The sequence below is a fragment of the Ruditapes philippinarum genome, unplaced genomic scaffold, assembly GCF_026571515.1.
Source record: "Ruditapes philippinarum isolate M1 unplaced genomic scaffold, ASM2657151v2 ctg8051_1_1_1_1, whole genome shotgun sequence".
NCBI classification, from domain to species: Eukaryota; Metazoa; Mollusca; class Bivalvia; order Venerida; family Veneridae; genus Ruditapes; species Ruditapes philippinarum.
This window is the reverse complement of record NW_026856259.1, coordinates 37,777-58,359: the sequence shown is the minus strand read 5'-3', so window position 1 is coordinate 58,359 and position 20,583 is coordinate 37,777. Positions and strand designations below refer to the sequence as shown.

The following is a 20,583-nucleotide window of genomic DNA, read 5'->3' as shown; positions in this document are numbered from 1 at the left end:
TTAATCATACTGTCACCGATGTGTCACACCGACGCCACCCTCTATTTCTTTCATTATTTTGTTTTGTCGCAGTCATGGGGGTGGGTGTACATGATATAACGGCAAAAAATGAAATTAAAGTAAAGAAAGCAACAAAACAAAACAAAAAAATATTGTGCAATCTGATTGAGACTCTAACCTAGGACCCTCGGAATACCCTACCTTGGCTCTACCGACAGAGCTATCCGGCCTCTTATACATTGAAAAAGTAAAGTTCTTAAGCGTGAGATATTTACAGTGCTATATTGAAATTCATCCTCAAATTTATCAGGTTACAAAGCAATGTAAATTTAACTCTGAGCTATTTTCAGTCACAGCCCCAAGTTGGGCGCCAAATGTCACAGGGTGAGAAGAATGTGCAGCCTGACCGGGACTCGAACATAGGACCCTCGGAATACCGTACCACAGCTCTAACCAGCTGAGCTATCCAGGGGCTTACACATCTTTTCCCCTGAACCGTGAAACATTAATATAATATTAAATCAAGGACTTGTTTTTTTTGAAAACAAGTTAAATACCAAATATTAGGTAAAAGGGAAAGGTCTTGTTTATTACAGTGTCATCCCTACTAAAAGGCCAAGCCATTTCTGACTTATGATACACCTTTTGCGTGCCTACCATGTACCTCCCAACTCCTACCACTTTGCCAGGCGCTAGGCGTATAGAAATCGGTAACCATTCATTTAAACTACATCGAGGCTCACGAGCGGCCATTTCGGAACGAGTCCCACGAGAGACATTCATACTTCAATTAACGCTTCCCGTGGGCTCGAACCTTCAACCTAACTATCCGAAGGCAGACGCTTTAACCACTAGGCATACGGTACCAAATACATGTACACACTGAAATATGTCTTATACCCCTTGTTGAAATTTTACAAACTCTTATGGTGTAAAATCCTGGATTCACATTCAAATTTTGTAAACATTTAATTTCTATAATTCAATAGTTGTTTCCTATCTATATACAGGAATATATGGTGTTTTTATTGCAACTCCACCAATATCTCTTATACAAGTCTATCAGTTTGTATAATTATATGCAACAAGATTAAAATGTTTAATGCATATAAAAAGTTAAGTATGATTAAATATATTATATTGAGAATTATCACAAAACTCTTATGTTCTACCAGTTGGTAATTTTGTAACACGGTGAGAAAAATGTGCAGCCTATCCGGGATTTGAACCCGGGACCCTCAAAGTACCATACAGTGGCTAACCCGTTTGAGCTATCCGGCCACTTATACAGTGTCTCCCCTAAACAGTGAACAGTTATGAACCATGACATGATCATACCAATTAAATACAAATACTATGTATTTGAAACCTTTAAGAAAAGTTATCAATGAATGAATGTAAATTAAGTAAATGGAAATCTTAGGGAGGTGATTTGCCGTTGTGTTGTAACATCTTGATCTTGCGATCCAAGGATTATGCGATACTAAGATCCCGTCTTCACCATGATAAAATTTGTCAACAATCTTTTTACAGATTAGACCAAAGTCCCATATATTCACGACTGCTAGGACCAGGGTTGCCGCTGAAAATAGGCAAACAAGGCAACTACTGTATATCAAAGTTCCAGTTCATGCTATTTCAATATTACACTTTATCTTTATCTATTCTCATAAAATAATGACATAGGTGCAAAAATTGTGTTTTACTCTATTATCATATACCGAAATATTTTTACCAGGAAGTTGTGACTGTTACAAATGAAATATATTTAACTAACAAAAATCAGATTTTATTAAAAAAAATAAATATATATAAATAAATTTATTCATTCATCTTTCTGATTTGAAATCCCATGCATGGTTCAGTTTATATTTAAATTTTAAATCATTTAGCCACAGGCAAGCATAATCTCTCTGACTGATGAATCCTTGTACTCAGGATTTGTACTCAACTATTTTCTTTTTAGATATTTACATTGTCTATGGAATTAAAGTGAAATATGACTCATCACCTACAAGTACATTTGATTTATTTTCAAATAAATATTTAGATTGGTGTTGAAAAGTTTTCAAGCATCATGGCTTTGATTTTGGCATATATAGCATTTTAATTTCCCATGAAACCACAAATATTAATTTATTTAAAGTCCTGAAGATCTTTATGATGAACTTTTAACTGACAACCTAGTTTAAATGAATACATATAAAAATTCCTAGCCTCAACAACTAGAAAAACCAAGTTAAAGATAAAGCCTGGCGTCAATACCTAATAATTCTTTCTATATATTCATCACTTATGGACCTCCATCTATTTGATAAACTTCTTCAACTGGTAAATTTTTCATACACAATGCATCACATGTAACTTACCTTCTGAGGGATGAGTGTAGTACATCAATCTTAAAACTGATACTTTCTCTCTATCACACCAGTGACTGTTAACTGCAAGTTTAATATTAATAGTGAATAAAAGATGAAAGGTGACTTGATAGATACATATCATTCTGAAACTCATACTTATTTACAAATTTCACAATCAATGGACTGAACCAAAATAGAAAAGAATCACAATAAAGCAATTCTTCATATTTACAATAAAGCATTTAGCAGCAGTCAGGATATCGTCGCTTGAAAACTGTAATGTTCTATCTCCAATTTTTCCAAAAACAAGTTCAATACACAATTTTGTCCGTAATGGACTGTTCTATCTCCTTGGCATGTTATATAAGTGCTTCAGAGCTTTATAAATAAATTACAACGAAACCACCCTGTTCTATCTCCACAAATTTAGTATGTCTTGATAAATAGACTGTTCTAACTTACTGGACTAATCAAATCATCGATAAATGTCACGTGACCTATGGGATATATGCAACATACTGTTCTAAATCCAAAATTATCGTATCAAAACATAGCATAAAATCACGTGATAGCAGGACACCCGCCATGTTGTACGAAACATTTTGAGTTAGAGGGTTTTTTGTTTATTTCATATATTTATACTAAATATAAGTATTGAATGATATTGTGTATTCATTTATTCCCTTCAATCATTGACATTTTAGTATTCAGTCATGTAAATTTACTGCATGTGATTAAACAACAAGCAAAACTGATCATGATTTGAAAGTAATTTCGGATGTGTATTTTCGGATAGAAACAACTGTGATCATACAATTTCATCAAACAAATTCGTAAACAAGAAAATGTGTTATATGTTCTAAAAGTTTCTTTAACTAAAGGCGTATTCTGTCTCAGAAACAAATAATTTATCTTTATAACAGCCACATATGAGTTTAAAAAATTGACTGTACTCATTGCCAATATGAAACAAAAGCATAAGATGATTTAGGTTACTGACCAATGACGAATATCTTGGACACTATTATAGAACTCAGGCTTTTGAGAGATTAAGATAAAAGCATTTCTGGGGCAAAAAAAGGCCTTTTAGAAAATTTATACGTTTACATATAATATATATTTACATATAATATATGTTTTCGAATGCGTTAATGTTGTATATCTAATAATTTGCTTTAAAGTAAACACATTTTATACCAAAGACAGAAGGAAGAAAAATATGCTTATACGTATATTTTGTTTGTCTTGTAATTTGACTTTGAATTTCTAAATGAATATTTATATAACATTATGTTTGTAATGTTTTTGTACACGAGAACAATCTTTAAATATGACATTTTTCAAATATAAGTCATGCCTGCTCCACCTTTAAGGTCTTTTCTTCATTGCCTATTTAAGTTATAGAAACAATTTTACATACCTTCAATTAGAAGAACTTCTTACCAACACAAACAGAACGTGCATAACAAAATAATTATTACTATTTCATACTTTTGGAAGGAATTTGAATTTGACCATCTTTTGAAATTTCATTAAAAAATCTTGAAAGATTTTTCCAGCATTCTAGAAGATTTAAAAGTTTTCTATTCCCGTTTGCGGCTATAACTTGCTTTTTCCAGACATTGAATCACTTTGAATATGGCCAAAGTTATAAAAATAGATAAAATGTCTACACAATTTATGTGGGTATTCTATCTTTATCTATTTAAATTATTTGTTTGAATGTCATTTAATAATGTAATGGATTTAAGGATTTTAATAAGATTTCGAATGTCATAGTTCATGAAGTTAGATACATATGGTCTAAGAAATAGTGTAGTGTCAAAGTCAACTAATCAAGGTATAATTAGCCGAGAGCATTTTTGGCAGCCTTTTAAAGATAAAAGATACTGTTTTATATGATATAAATCAATTCAACTTTAAAGACATAATGTTCTATGTCACATTGAACACTCTAATTTTAACAATTTTTGAAAAAAAAGTTACAAGGACTGTTCTATCTCCAAATGTTTTTTAAGGTTTTTAAGTTAGGAAATATTAAAATCCACATATCTTTAACGGTGTTGAGATGTTCTCTCGACATCACGTTTAATAGTTTTTAAATTTTCAAAATCCGACAATAAATAAAAAAGTTATGCAATACAAAATCTTTACATGCTTTTTTTCTCAAAAACAACAAATTGGCACTTAGAACAAAACATTTTTCAAGCGACGATATATACATACCAACTTAAGAAATAAAGAACTTGACCACAAAACACTAATTTTCTAACATCTCTTCTTTACAACATCAAAGACACAATGACTTTTCCGACCAAGAAATCACATGACATAAAAATAGCTTTAAATCAACGATCCGTGAACCAATCATTTGATTTCTTAGAATACTGACCACAAATCCAATCAATGTAAACATAAGATAAAATCAGTTAAAACCAATAGAGTAATCTCCCTTGAAAAGTATCAGATAAGACCGGCGGACTTATCTCCCTTTGCAATATTATGAAATTCAACAGCAAGCAAGAGTTTTGTCACTTAGACATAATCTTAGAAATAAGACCCTGTTACATACTTCCCTGGTCTGAAAAATGACGTCCCGTCATTGGTCATAAATGTCTTCAGTCTGGTCTTCTTAAACTTACAAACAATAATAAACATACAAGAAAGCTTTTATCTCAAAAATTATGTCAGTGTGTTACACATTAATTGTAACATTACAATTTCCTTCATATTTTAAAAATGTAAAGTTACATATACATTAGATCATTATTGTCATAGGCATTGAATATTTTGAAATTTAAACAGATATTTTTGTGACAAATTTATTTTCTTTTTTTTTTTTTACTTTTTTGGATAAAAAATTATGTAGCATTAAAAAATCTTTACACCCAAACAAAAATTTAAGTCATTCAATAATTTTTAATTTTTTATCTGTTTATATTTAAAATTTTTATCATAGTTATTTTTGTTCCAAAGTTTAATTTTAAATTTATATTCCCCCTCCCCCCCTTTTTTAAAACTGGAAAAAATATACATAAAAAATGGTTTTCATTTTTAAAACATAATGTCAGAAAAAGTTTCTTAAAAAATTTAAAACATGGGAATTTTTACCAAAACAATTAAATTTTCATTATGGGTTCTAGTAGTTTGTGAGCAAATTCTGTGTCCACTTGATTTAAAATATTCATAGCTGGTATTTTTTTTTTTACATAATTTATTTTCCTCGTCAATAGGTATATGCAGGTCGAGGACATCCTACTCTATACCGTACATTATATTTGTGTATATAAAAACATATGAAATGATATAACAGTAACAAACATATAATGTATTGCAGGCGTTATGACCAATATACAGTGACAACCATATTTACCAATGTTACATATAATCATATGTTATATATTATTCAGTTAACAAGGAACTAAATTATATATTTGTTTTTTATATGAAAAAAAGAAGAAAAAAAAAGCTAGTATTTTAGTATCATATGGTCTTGGTACCACAGCATTCATGTAGTTACTGTAGTCCTCATATTTTGATGGAGGCTTCTTCTCTCTACTAGACCTTCTTGGTTCTTGGTGCTGGTTTATGTGCTGCATGTACCTCTGGTGTATATTCTGCACCATTATTTAGATTTATCTGTTCTGTGACTAAATCTGTATCGTCTATTATAACATCCGTCACGTCTGTGTTATATGTGTCTCTTCTGTGTTTGTTACATGTGCCTCTTCTGTGTTTGTTACATCAGTCTCTTCTGTTATAATATCTGTCTCTTCTGTGTTTGTTCCTGTTTCCATGTTTGTATTCTCTGTATCTGTGATAGTGATGTCTTCTTCCTGTCCAAGTTCATGAGCAATACCTTCTCCATTCATTTCTATGTCATCATTAATAACGACTATTAGTCATCATTTATATCTGACTCCGGTTGAATTTCGGTTGAATGTTCGTGAATTTCGTCTTTGTCTATTATTTCACTTTCTTCACTGTTCTCACCTTTTTCACAATTTCAGCTTACTTCACTATTTTCACTTGCTCCACTTGTTTGAGAGACACGTTTTACACTAGGAAAATGGACGTCCCCACTACCATTTGTATGTAATACAAGTTCTTTTTCCTCTGTTTCATTCTCCGAATCATTTCCGACGTCGGCTTTATCTTTTCTCTCTTTCTTTTCTCCCCTTATAAATTCATTTTTGTCTCCTTTCTCTTGTATGTATTGCTCTCTATTATTATCTTCTTTCTCTTGTATGTATTACTCTCTGTCAGCATTAACTGTTATTTTCCTATAATTAACAGGATGTAGATGATTTTTGTGTAGAGTCTTATTCTTTTTGGATTTTAATGATCTTAACTTGAATACAGGAACATCTGGTATTGGTTGACCAATGACTTCGTGAACTTCTCTTCAAAATTGAAAGCTATTTTATGCTTCCCTTCATATCTTAGAATTTTAACTAGGACTGTATCACCAATGTTGATCTTTGCTGCTTTAGCTATAATGTCATACTGTTCTTTTTGTTTAGCGCTAGCTTTGTCATTGAATTCTTTTACTATTTCTTCTGTCGATGTCATTCTTTTCTTTTAATCTTCTTTGTATTCGTTTACATCTTTTGTTGTTCCTTCTTCTTCTGTCACTCGTTCAAACATAGAGTCCATTGGAAGCTTAGGTTTTCGACCAAACATGAGCTCAAATTGTGCAACGTTTGTAGACTCATGTGGTGTACTATTGTATGCATATAGTAGTGATGGTACATATTTCTTCCAGTCTTGCTTGTGAGATGCATTGAGTGTTCCTAACATTGCAGTGATCTATATCGCTCAGGCGTGGAATTTCCCAGCAGCTGATATATGGTGGTATGACTTGTCTTTGTGTTTAGCAAATTACAGAGTTCTTGAATAATATCTGAAATAAATTTGCTCCTTGGTCTGAGTGTAAAATGGTCGGGATACCATCATGAACGATGAAATTGTTGAATTAAGTTTCAGCTGTGGTTTTTGCTGTTTTATCATTACATTAAAGCTTAATACCAATAAATACAATATCATTGCTTATAAACCTTAAGTCTTTTTGGTCTTCTGTAATAGCCAAAGTAAACAACGAGAAATAAAGAAATAAATTATGAAATTCATAAACTATGTGAGGGAATGTCAGCCTTAAAAGGTTAGTATAAGGTTTGCAATTGACACCGTTCATTTATTTTCATGTATGTAAGAATACCTTTCGTTAGAATCATTGTGTTTTGGTGACAATCATATATTGTTCAGAACGTTCAGAACGTTGTTAACATGCAAATAATTTTAAATAACAACGTCAACGTTTCTGTACAGCACCTTGTAGATCCAAGATTAAAAAATCGCGTAAAACAAAAACAACGATTTACAGGGCATATTCAGAAATGTTACAATGCATCAGCAAACGTAGCGGTGTGGGCAAAAAAAATGCACACCCTTTTTACATGTGTAAGACTTTAAGGGCGTGTGACGATTTTTTATACTATTTTTGCTTTTTATTTTTTCTCATTTATTCATTTATTTATTTATATCTTTTCTTTCTTTCTTTCTTCTTTCTTTCTTTCTTTCTTTCTTTCTTTCTTATTTATTTATTTATTTATTTATTTATTTATTTATTTATTTATTTATTTATTATCTATTCAGAAGGCGATAAATTGCTTTCGTCATTTTATGTGTTACCGTGTCGACATTGACTTTTCATATACAAGTGTATATTTCAAACGACCACGAATCATTTACTTTGCTTGGGCATAAAGTGACCACAATTAAAGCATCTACGTCCCCTGATCTTCTCGAGAAAAATAATTCAATGTAACAAAGGGGAAAATTGAAATGTTGCAGACACTGGTTGATTTAACCTTCTGTGATGAATTGAGATTGTCGGGGTTTTGAATGCATACTGTTCTGTTTGTTGAAAGATCATTTTCACAGGTTAGTGTATTCCTACTGTACAATTTTCTCGCGTATATTTTTTGTCTACTCCTAGAACTCTGATATTTAAAGAATAGGGTATTAAGAGCTCTCTTTTCTAAATTTGTTTTATTCATTGTCTTGCTGGGTGCTAAAAATTTGTTCAAGTTTTTTTTTTTTTTTTTTTTTTTTTTTTTTTTTTTTTTTTTTTTTTAATAAAGATAAGATACATCTTACATCGTTGTCAGAGGCATTGGAGACGGCCTTCAATGTATAAATTCAATCAAACACAAACATAACTTTCTACTGTTATTTATGTTTTTTCTCGCAAACTCGTTTTATTACTGTTCCCAATTTATTTCTATTGTATAGATTTATTGGTCTTTCTTAAGTTTTGATTCGTTAATGACTCGCTACGGAAATAAAAGAGTATGCGGGATTAATACAGGCCAGACCATAGCAATATTCAGATTTCATCGACTTCCTTTTGCCATTTTCTACTAGATATGGCGGTATGGATACAAACTCGTTTAAATCTGGAATCATTTGTCGAAACAGTTGTCAAAATAATGATCAAGAAGGATAATTGCGGCACATTAGGTGGGTATCTGTACAGATATAAAAGTAGTCCCCCGCTTTAAATTAACAAAGTGACTGTCAAGTGAGACATAACTTATTAATAAGAAAGGAATAAACGATCGAAACAGCTAAAAGGAACAAAAATCCCCGAACTATAACCACATTTAATAACCTATAAATAACATTGTTAGAGTATTAATACACCTGATTTCGTGCATTAGCAACTGCAAAAGCAAGAGTCGATAGTGCAAGGAATATAAAAAGTTCGGCAGATGTAAATGCACGAGAAACATGGTTTTACAAGAGACATAATTGATATGGCGTTGTAGGAGTTCACTAGGTACTACTACATTTAAATATCCATACTCTTAATATGTTATTCACATGAATCGATTTTAAAGGGTTCATTTATAAAATGAATACAAAATAAGTTATCACTATGACAGGTCGAATTCTGGCATTGGCACTGTAATATATTATAAGTATAAGTACAGACACAAGCTCTACATCTCGGGTCGAGAATGATAGAAAAGAAGAGGAGTTTTTATATTTGCTTTTCCTATCAATTCATTCATTGTTACATTAGAGACCCAGGGCAGGACCATTTATACCAAAAGTGAATTGGTCATAGGTCATGGTAACAATTTTAGCTCTAGGACATGCATCAGACTGGAGCCATTTATACAAAAATCTGGAGAAAGTGTGAGCCATCTAAAGCATTAATAACAATAACACTGAAAAAGAGACTGCAATTAAATAATAACGTTGAAGCCTTTACTTCCGCATGGAATTCTTATCTAATTTTCCTTAATTCCGTTTAACACAATATTTTGATTTTTCTTCTTATTATTATTATTATTGTTGTTGTTGTTGTTGTTGTTCTGTCCATATATGAAGACTAAACTTTTACTCTGTACTTACCTATCCAAACTCTACACGTCAAACTATTATAATTTTACCCCGCTTAGAATGCCTAGAGATAAGTAAAATGATTAGGTATGGCCGATAACAATATTAAAATGCAGACTACAGTGAGAGAGTGCAGATGAATGAGTGTAGTATATATAAATGTTTAATATTCTTTTATGAATATGTTCTATTTTCTACTTTGAATATCTATATAGCTGTATAAACTATATTTGTTAAAAGTTGTATGTTTATATATCCATACTGTACATACAATGTTTGTACATATGATCAATAAAAAAAAAATAAAATAGAAAATTAAAAAAAATCAAACAATAAAGTTACATGAAAATTGCAGACCCGATTTGATTGAGTCTGTACATAAGAGATAATTAAAAATTGGTTACCTTTGTAGAGGCCTTCAAATGAACATTTTCTGTAATACCCCGGTCACATATTCACGGAAAACGCTCACGGAAGAGCCATGGATTAATTCCGGCATCGTCCGTAGTTACCCGTACTGGTCAGTAGCTCTCCGTATTGTAACCGTGATCAATCGTAGTAGTCCTTATATATCCGTAGCGATCCTTGACAATTTTTTTACATGCACAAAAATTTGCTACGGAAAAATCAACCGTAGCGTATCCCTTTTAGTCCGTATTAAACCGTACTTATACGTACTGGTCCGTACGAAAACCGTACTAGTCCGTACTGATCGGCCGTAGGCCGCAACTCGTCCACGGTTTGGTACGGAGAACTATGTGTTTGTACGGTTATCCTACGTATAAGCTACGGTTTTAATACGGATTAATACGGCATTATCACGGAAAGCCACGATCGTAATACGCTGTACTACGGAGAGGCAGGGATTAGCACGGTCTTTTACGGTTTATTGCGTGGCATCACGAAACGGTACGGAATGGTACGGTCAACCACTGTTTAGTACGGATAAATTAAGGATCATGTACTTTTTCAAGGGTATAAATACCAACTGCTTGTTAAAAACAGATATTTGTGTGAACATTCAATAAATGATAATTGCCTGGCTGCAACTGTATATTGATATTGCTCAGAATGCGGAGGCAGTAGTCGAGCTGTTTGATGACATGCATAGAGGTAAAACTATGTTAATATCGTACTACAATTCATAAGTAACATAATAACATTTTAATGTAACATATTTTACAAAACATTGAATTGTGAAATTGGAGTAAATATGTACATAAAACGAAGTGTCTCATAAGCCTCGAACGCTGGCCCTTGAATGATACTGACTAATTAATTAACACAAGCATTTCACATATTCCTAAAACATGAACATTCACGATAATAATGTAATTGTAAAATGACCAGCACATTTTAATTCAAAAGAGAAGCAGTATTGATCAACATTTTGCATTAATGATAACTAGTCCATATCTAATCCGGTAAGAGAAGACAGAGGTGATGGTTGACTAGAGATGGGCTTTTCCGAAGACCCCTTCATGTTTAGTATAAGGCTCTCGTGGCCGAACTTCGAGGATCCGGCGTCCTTCAAGAAATTCACTATAATCGGACCTGGTATGTCTCGGGGGTCGGACTCGATGAGGCCGAATCCTTTTCGCCAAAATCATTGAACTCTGCAATTCGTTTTCTATGTGTTCTTTTCTTGTGAGACATTGAGCATGCAAGAGGTTGTGGACGGATATAATAGGTCCGTAAAGATCCGTGGCAATTCGTTCTTCTCCGTATTAATTCGTTCTTCTCCGTATCAGACCGTACTTATTCGTACTAACCCGTGCTTATACCGTAGCAGACCGTAGTGTATCCGTAGTGCGTCCGTCCTGATTCGTGTCGCTCCGTATCAAACCGTGTCGATCCGTAACAATCCGTGTCTCTCCCGGGGCTTTTGGAGGTAAATCCGTCGCACTCCGTACTCATACCGTTGTGTGTCCGTACTGGAACCGTAGTGGACTACGGAATTTCACATTTCCGTAGTAATCCGTGAACAATTAGACCGTAGCTCTTCCGTGGCATTATCCGTGAATATGTGACCGGGGCATAAACTGAGGTAAAACACTTAGAAGTTAGGAATAAGATGACGTTTAAAGTACTCTTGGGTGGCAACGAACAGCGAACATCACAAAAAATCACATCCGAGTAATTTGTGCTGAGTTGAGCTAAAAATGGAAAGTTACCTATATACATATTCCAAATATATCAAAATGTAGTAAAAACATTAGAACGCTGTGTATGGCATATACTTAATGCATCTGCTGACAAAAAATATACGTCAAGTACTGAAATTAGATTCCTTACCAAATGTAAGGTGTTTTTTTTCTAAATTAGCTTAGTTTTTACTATAAACATATTTATATAGACAGTATAAAAGCAACTTCACTCCTATTGAACATGATTCCATTTTAACCATTTAATTTTCTGTCTCGTTTCTTTTACTATTTTTGTGAACTATTCTTGTTTATAACATTCTTCCTCTTTTTTTTTTCTTTTTTTTTTGATTTAATTTTTTCCATTTCTACTTCAAATGCATCAGAATGGAACTCGCATACGTTTTCAGTATTGACAAACGTTTGTTACTGTTAACAATCAAATATATTTTTTAATCCATTAAAATTCATTGAAATTCAAAATTTCGCTCGCATTGTGGCATTGAAAGTGCTACATTGGAAGGATAGGATAATCATAAAGGGATGGTGAAGCACTCTGCATGTGTTTACAACATTACAACAAAGGAAGAGAAGCTGAAGCACTTTATTCATAGCATCACGTTTTTTCTACCATTTCACTGACAACGGTTTTCTATAATGGTTTTATTCACTACTTACTTCACAATTTTGTTTATTGTTATAGTAAATGGTACTTGAAACTGAGTATCAAATTTATTGTGGCGTACAAGTGTACCTCACTCTGTGGCGAATGTGCTGGTCGCTTTTTAACATTATTAAGACAATTCGTCCAGGCATTTGAAAAATGTATTAATTTTGAAAATTGATGATGGATTATACGATAGTGACTTTTATAAAAAAAAAAAGGAATTTGGAAAATGCAGTGATTTTTTTAAATATTTCATTTAAATTGCTTCATTAAAATATAACAAAATGTTAGGTATAAATAGCTTAACGGGAGAATGTTGTTTGTCTTTGTAGCAAAACTCTGATAATTAGTAATTATTGACTTCTTAAGGGAATGTTATTATAACGCCGAAGGGGACGTAAATGGTGTAGGTAACTATCGTGGTAAAACGTTGATAGGTGTTCTTTGTTAAATTTTACTGAACTTACCTTAAAGTCAACCAAATAAGAGAAGTTAGATTATAAACAATTTAGATCTGTTTTCTAAAGGACGAATCAATATCCAGCTGTGTATTCATGTTACAGACTGTAATAAGAACAGTTTTGAATAACATCAATGAAGTATGATAAGTATATCAGGATCGTTCAAATGCAATTATTTGATTATATAGAAAGCATGTTTCAAAAATATTGTACGTGGCAAATTTGGTGAAATTCAATGCACACAGTTCTGAAAAGTTGAGAAATCGGATTTCTTCATTTCTTATTACAGGATTGAAGCAGGGAGAACAAAGTCTCTGATTTTCATCTTTTTTGCCGAATTACTTTTATATAATGTAAAAACATGATAACATTAATATAGATGGCATTTTTGCAGTTACTTAATTCCGATGACAAAGTATGTTGTTTAGACCATTGTGAAAGATGAGGCTTGAAAAAAAAACATTTAAAGCATATTGTCGGATTTGTGACATATATTTCTATTACCGACGTACCAGCCGACACTATTAATTCTTAAGTATAAAGTAAAGACAACGGTTTATTTTATGACATGGTCACTGGTATTGCCGTTACAAATGTTTTGAACAACATGCGTCGTGAAATATATACATAGAAAATTTCAAACTACCGTTAATGAAAAGTTGAAATTATATTATTACAATAATAATATGATAGTCTCGCTGGTTTAATTCTTTATTGTGCGTCTGAAAATTGTGACTGATAATAAAATAGGTCAAACTACATTTGTAAATTCCCTGCGTCCAATTTTATAATAATCTGATATTAATGTTCCTTATGCGTTGATCTGGCAAGAGTGCATCCACATAGATCTTAAATATCTGATTAAGGTACTACAGGTACCGACATATTCTCTAGTAACTTCTAGAACCATAGCAATGACAATTGCGAAAATTATGGAGGATATAATTGGATCTTCCGTTAAAAATATAGGATATCCATTGATTAAGTTACATGTAGATTTCCATATGACATTGTCAGTTAAGTGTATATATATATATATATATATATATATATATATATATATCCCGATTCAAGTTCTAAAACAGTGTATCGTCTATATCTTCAACAATGGTACAACCTTCACTCCTAAATCGTATGCACCTCTTTTAAAATGCTGCATGTTAACCCTATGTAACACCGCACTTTGGGGTCAAACGCACTTTGGGGTTCGACCCCAAAGTGCGTTAAACTTCGCACCGCACTTTGGGGTCCAACGCACTTTGGGGTCAAAATCTAGAAATTGACCCCAAAGTGCGTTAATATGCTACATATCAACGCACTTTGGGTTCAAGAGGTCTAAAGGTGTCATCTGAGTTCTGCTTAAATACGGAGTACTGACTTATTTTCTACCTGCGACATTGGAATATTTGAGGTGGAGTTCAAGATGGCGGTCAATACTTTATGATGCTTAAGTGATAATAGTTTCATTAATTTTACCACTTGAAATATCTAAAAATTGTGTTCATATAACAAAATTGCGGTGGCATAAAAGTGACATTTGCATTTTTTGGCTTTTAGTTTTGTATACATATTTTATTTTTAGTTTTGCATATATATTATTTTCAGTTTTGCATTCATATTTTTTTTTAGTTTTGCATTCATATTTTATTTTTGTTTTTCGTACATATTTTATTTTTGTTTTCATACATATTTTAGCCAATCAAAACAGCCTTCAAATTTCATAACAGCCCATTGTTGAGTATAAAACTAGCACAGTTTGGTCACATTTCTGTCCATTTTTGGAATCTGCTCAGTCGTTTTCGGCCGGTCAAGTCTGATTTCGGCCGACCCTTTTCGGCCCATTTTATATTATATGTATTTTATATAATTACTGTTTATTATTATTATATACTACTATATTAGTGTCTATTTGGAAAGGGCTGTTGATTGGTGATCAGTTATTATTCCATGAATATGCACCACTCAACCCCACCCCCTGAGAATTGAGAATTATGAAACTTAGGTCAATTCTTTAGCACATCCAGATAATGTGCAGAACTTATATGACAGGTGTGTGTGCCGGCTCAAGGTCGGGGGTCACACCTACAGGTCAAAAAATAAAGACTTGGGTTTCATGTCCGCTCCTTATTTCCGAAACCCCATGAAGGATTTTTAATATTAACCACATCGAGACGATGCAGAACCTTCCTTTGGGTTACCGCGGACTATATATTTATATATATATACATGTATACTAAATTGTGTTGTTATTTTTTTGATACCTCCAAAAATGAAAATGTTGGTATTTGCAAATGGCAAATGGGGTACTGAAATTTACAGATGGCGAAGTGTTTGAAAATGGTGTTTTACAAATGGTGTAATTATCCAAACCAGTACTTTGAAAATAACGTCATGTAAAAATATGCACGAAAAAACAAAAAAAAATATGTACAAAAGCTAAAATAATATGTATGCAAACTAAAAAAGAATATGTATAAAATATGTATTCGAACTAAAAAAGAATATGTATGCAAAACTAAAAAAGTATGTATTCAAAACTAAAAAAATATGTAGGACAAACAAAGAAAAAATATGTACGAAAAACAAAAAAAGTATAAACAAAAAATACAAATGCCACTTTTATGCCACCGTTCAAAATACTCTAGTACAGAAATTGTGTATTCCTAGAATTAAAAGATGCTGCGAAAAATTTCCCGTTCTGTCAGTCATTTACTTGATAACTTTTGGTGCCATATTGAGCCACATTTTAAATACGTTGGAATGAAATAAAATGCAGTTTATATTTTTTTCCAGAGAACTATAAATATACTCTATTGCAATGTTCTGCTGAAACATCAAGTTTTTCGATCGGATTATAAAAAGTGATTTTTACAAATACATTATTCCCTGCGGTCTGGAGACCGCAGGGTATTGGTACGCGTTTTACTTTTGAGGCATGGAGGAGCATGTGACCTGTTTTCGATACATGGAGGAGCATGTGATATGTAAACCGTACATGATTGGTTAATTGGCCTTTTCGAAAACCTAGCTAAATACCGTTTGCCGGTACGTTACGGATTTACCTCTAGGGAATTAGTATAAGAACAAAAAACTATTACGTGATATTTCTAATTTTCTTTAATTATTTTACCGTTTAAGGTGGAAAACTTGAATGATGTGTTTGAAAATTATCAATGTTTCTTTAATATCTATCTCAAATTTTACAAACAATAAATTGTTTATACTGAAAATCTACAAAATTAAAATATTCGTAGTGGCATCTGCCATAATAAATAGAGTTATTTTCTGCGTTATTTTCTGCGTAAACTTGTGTGTTTACTTTATTTATTTTTTGCTCGGAATTATACATAAAATGGTAGGCCTATTTAATCATTTTCTTAAAAAGAAATAATTGTTTTATGTTCGACCTTCTCCGGTCTTCAACGGTCACTAGTTTCCAAAGACCTTCTTCTATAGTGACCGTTTATTCAATTGTCAACTATATTCCTGATACAAACGTTTATTTATCCCCCCCCCCCCCAAAAAAAGATGTTGAAAATAGTTAAATGAAATATCATTATATCATTAAAATGTTCACCGCAGGAAACCATTTTACTTGTTAAGCTTATTAACAAACTTTGGTATTTTGTAACGTCCGCCAGAGGCTTTTTTATGGGAAATCTTACATACTTCTTTAGAAAGAGCAAACATGAATTTTATAATGTTAGAATAATGGTATCTGAGAAATGTAAGATGCTTGTTATCTGAATAAAGTAGCGATAAATGTGAAATTATTTGTCATAAAAGTAGTCAAAACACTGTAGTATTTGACTTCCATATAAAATACTAATTCACTATAACTGTACTCATCATTGCCAAAAAGCAACATATGAAAAATATGGTTCAGGTAATTGGCCAATGTGTATTTTTTGGATAATATAGAAGAACATCAAAATAAAAAAGCTTTTAAGAAAAACAAGTAAAAGCATAATGGGCCTTTAAAACGTTATTTTTAACCCTCGGGGGGATCGATACCCCACAATTCCCTCTTTACCCCCAGTGAGAATTTTACATTATTCTGAAGCTCCGCTCTTAATGTGCGACTACTTAAATAATTGATATTTTTAGTACTGTCTGTACGGACTACTACTTAAAGCCGCATCTACACCTAGTCAAGTTTCTTATATGTCACATTTAGCTAAATAAATGGCTCTTTCAACATATTATCAGGCACATTTTTTTTTTACTGAAATGTCTTTCTAAAATTTCCCAGAAGTTATACCTTTGTCTATGCTAAGACTATCATATTTCTATAAAATGTGACTAAATTAAATAAAAAACGGGAAAATTTAGCTAAAAACAATGGAGTTAATGAAAGGCGTACATTCTTTTAAAATAAATGGAAAATTTGAGAAAAATATTTTTAGCTTAATAATTAATACAAATTCTTTATTTGGTGATTTATTTGGTGAAAGTTCTTCACTTACTTATCAAGACCATTTAAATCCCTATTCATTCTACTATAATTCAGGGCACATGTTTGTGTCTATTGAATACCTTGATTTTTTGTTTTTTACCATTGGCTTTGGCTACAATATATTATTTAAAACATAATGAACATTAATTTTCTATGACCCCAAAGTGCGGTCGTTTGCCTGATGTTAAAAAATGCATATGTACCTGTTTAACGCACTTTGGGGTCAAAATTGGACCCCAAAGTGCGTAACGCACTCTGGGGTCGGACCCCAAAGTACGTAACGCACTTTGGGGTTTGACCCCAAAGTGCGTTTGACCCCAAAGTGCGGTGTTACAACCCTAGAAACCATTCGTTATAAGACCAACGTGCCTGTAAGTCTTGTAACATCAATGAAATTTTAGCTGTGTCATGACAAAACCAACATAATGGGTTTGCGACCAGCATGGATCCAGACCAGCCTGCGCATCCGCGCACTCTGATCAGGATCCATGCTGTTCGCTATCAGTTTCTCTACTTGTTATATGGTTTGTAAGCGAACAGCATGGATCCTGATCAGACTTTTCATTTTCGGTCGATCTAGCTATCGTGAAATTATTCTTAAAAAGGATTCTTAAATTATTACTATTGCCATTGGCGAACATTTCTGTATGTATAAATATCAGACACGAAGTTTTACAATATCTCTTTTTGAGTATTGATTTTTCAAAATATAACTTGTGGAAAGGTATATATAGACTTTTGTTTTATTATTATAGTTATTTGGGGTACGAAGCTGAACGTATAAACAATTTAAGATTGGATACGCCTTAGGTTATTGTCAAAAGTATGTGCGTAATCGATGATGAGTACTATGGCATATATATATGTAATATTATTTGAGTATGGTAGCATGGATCATTGAAAATACCTTATGAACGCATTTAAGAATATATATAACCATGTTTGTGTATGCATAGGTTTGTGTGTTTGTTTGTTTGTTTTGATTGTGTCACACCGATACAGTATAGGGCATATGGAGACGTCCCAGCTTTACTGGTGGAGGAAGACCTCAGGTGCTCTTCCGTGAATTATTTCAGGCACGAACGGGCACCTGAGTAGAACAACCGACGTTCCATAAGCTGCCTGAATAGCTTCCTCACATGAAAGAATCAAAAGTCCCTGTCGGGATTCGAACGTATGAATAGGTACAAAATATAACTTGTATAAGGATAATAATAATAATAAGAACTTTGATTCGTTTATTGCACTATATTTCATACATGTCAACATGTAAGAATATTTTTACGTATAAGTTATAAGTATGATTTATAATAAGATTTGTAAAAATTTCAGTGGTTCACAATCAAAAAACCTAAATGCAAGAAAAAAATATCCAAACAGTTTGCAAACAATTAAACATGAAGGGGTGTACAATACCAAACTCGTTTGGAAAATTCTAAATCACTTCAAATGTACAAACTGCAGAAAAGCAGCAGATGAAAAAATGCTTCAGGTAATTAGCCAATGAGTAACGTTTTGGAGCTATAAATGTATACCAAAAATAAAAAGCTTTTGAGGAATACAAATAAAAGCATTTCTCAGGAATAATGGGCCTTTAAGTGATTTTATGTAGACTATAAAGGGAATACTACTTAGCGGTATATGACCTGGTCTCGCGTCGACGAACGAGATGCGAGATTTTGGCAAGATGCGAAACGAGTATTGTATCATTTAATATAAACCGATTACGGTGTTCCGTTTGGACATAAGTAACATTTTTGTCTCTCTGAACAGCTATGCACAATGGTACAAAGGTGAAATTGAGATGGTACGATGATTAATACACGATGGCACAATAGTGAAATCACGATGATGCGATGACACGATAGAGAAAATAATATCGCGTTTTCATTATCATGTCATCGCAGTTTCGTCATATCGTTCCACCGTATTTTCACCATCGTAAAATCGTCTTTCACCATAGTACCATCACTTTTCATCATCGAGCCTTCGTTGTTTCACCATCGTACAATCGTTGTTTCACCATTGTACAATCGTTGTTTCACGTTCATACCATTGTGTTGTCACCATCGCACCATCGCGTTTTCATCAATGTACATGTACAATCGTGCCATCGCGCTGTCACCATTGTACCATCGTGAACGGGATTTAGTATGTTTCAGTGTACGCCTTCAGGTTAAGCCAATCAATTTCTTGAATTAGAGATATTATGATTAATAGTTCACTTTTGGTTTTCATAAAGAAACCATAAGCAAACCTATTGATGATTGCACTTGACATGAGGTAAAACAGCGAACCTCGATTCTAAAACAGAATTTCTGCCGTGGGGAAATATGTTACAAATAATTCATAAAAAATGACATGAGACAAATGTGCTTTCTTGTCCCTTAAAACACATGAGACAAATGTGCTTTCTTGTCCCTTAAAAACACATGAGACAAATGTGTTTTCTTGTCCCTTAAAATACTTGACCGGAACACATTTGTCACACAAATGAGTTTTTTGGGGAAGACATTTGAGGTCCCATTTGTCTCATATGGGACAAATGCGGCCGCATCGGTCTTACGTAAGACAAATGTGCTCTGAGACAAATGTGCTTCTACAAAGCGCGGCTATTTATTACGGAAACGTATAGCGACCACCCTTATATGATACATATCAAATGACTTTTTTTTATAGTTTTATAGTATGTATGTAAATATGCTTTGAGGAAAGAAATGCATATTTAAAAAGATGTAAGTGTTTTATTTTTTCATTTTGTCAGAAAGTTAAAAGCAGTTTATCTTGCATTATAAGATAAAAAAAAACGTACGTTAGATTACGAAAAAAAATACGTATTATACCTTTTGTCCCTCGCAAATCACAAAAAGATCACGCGGAACAGGCATCATGATATTGATACAATAAGATCTATATGACTGCAACATTTTTCATGAGTTACATTTGGGTGCAGATAAATTGTAAACATTGTTATTATATTTGTAGACATATATACGGAAACGTATACTGACCCCCCTTATATGTGTTGCTTTTTAGTTGATGTTTTTATCATTTTATTTGTCGGCAAATATTAATAAAAATAATC

The 20,583-nt window shown here is 32.6% G+C and overlaps 1 long non-coding RNA gene across 1 annotated transcript; it reads right to left on the bottom strand.

Annotated features, from left to right (window-relative positions):
* Positions 1 to 950: 950 nt before the first annotated feature.
* Positions 951 to 2,444, bottom strand: LOC132745994 (uncharacterized). Its single transcript, XR_009627930.1, has 2 exons — positions 2,370 to 2,444; positions 951 to 1,582 (listed from the first exon to the last, which is right to left on the bottom strand). It is a non-coding gene; the product is annotated as an uncharacterized LOC132745994 (long non-coding RNA).
* Positions 2,445 to 20,583: the final 18,139 nt, after the last annotated feature.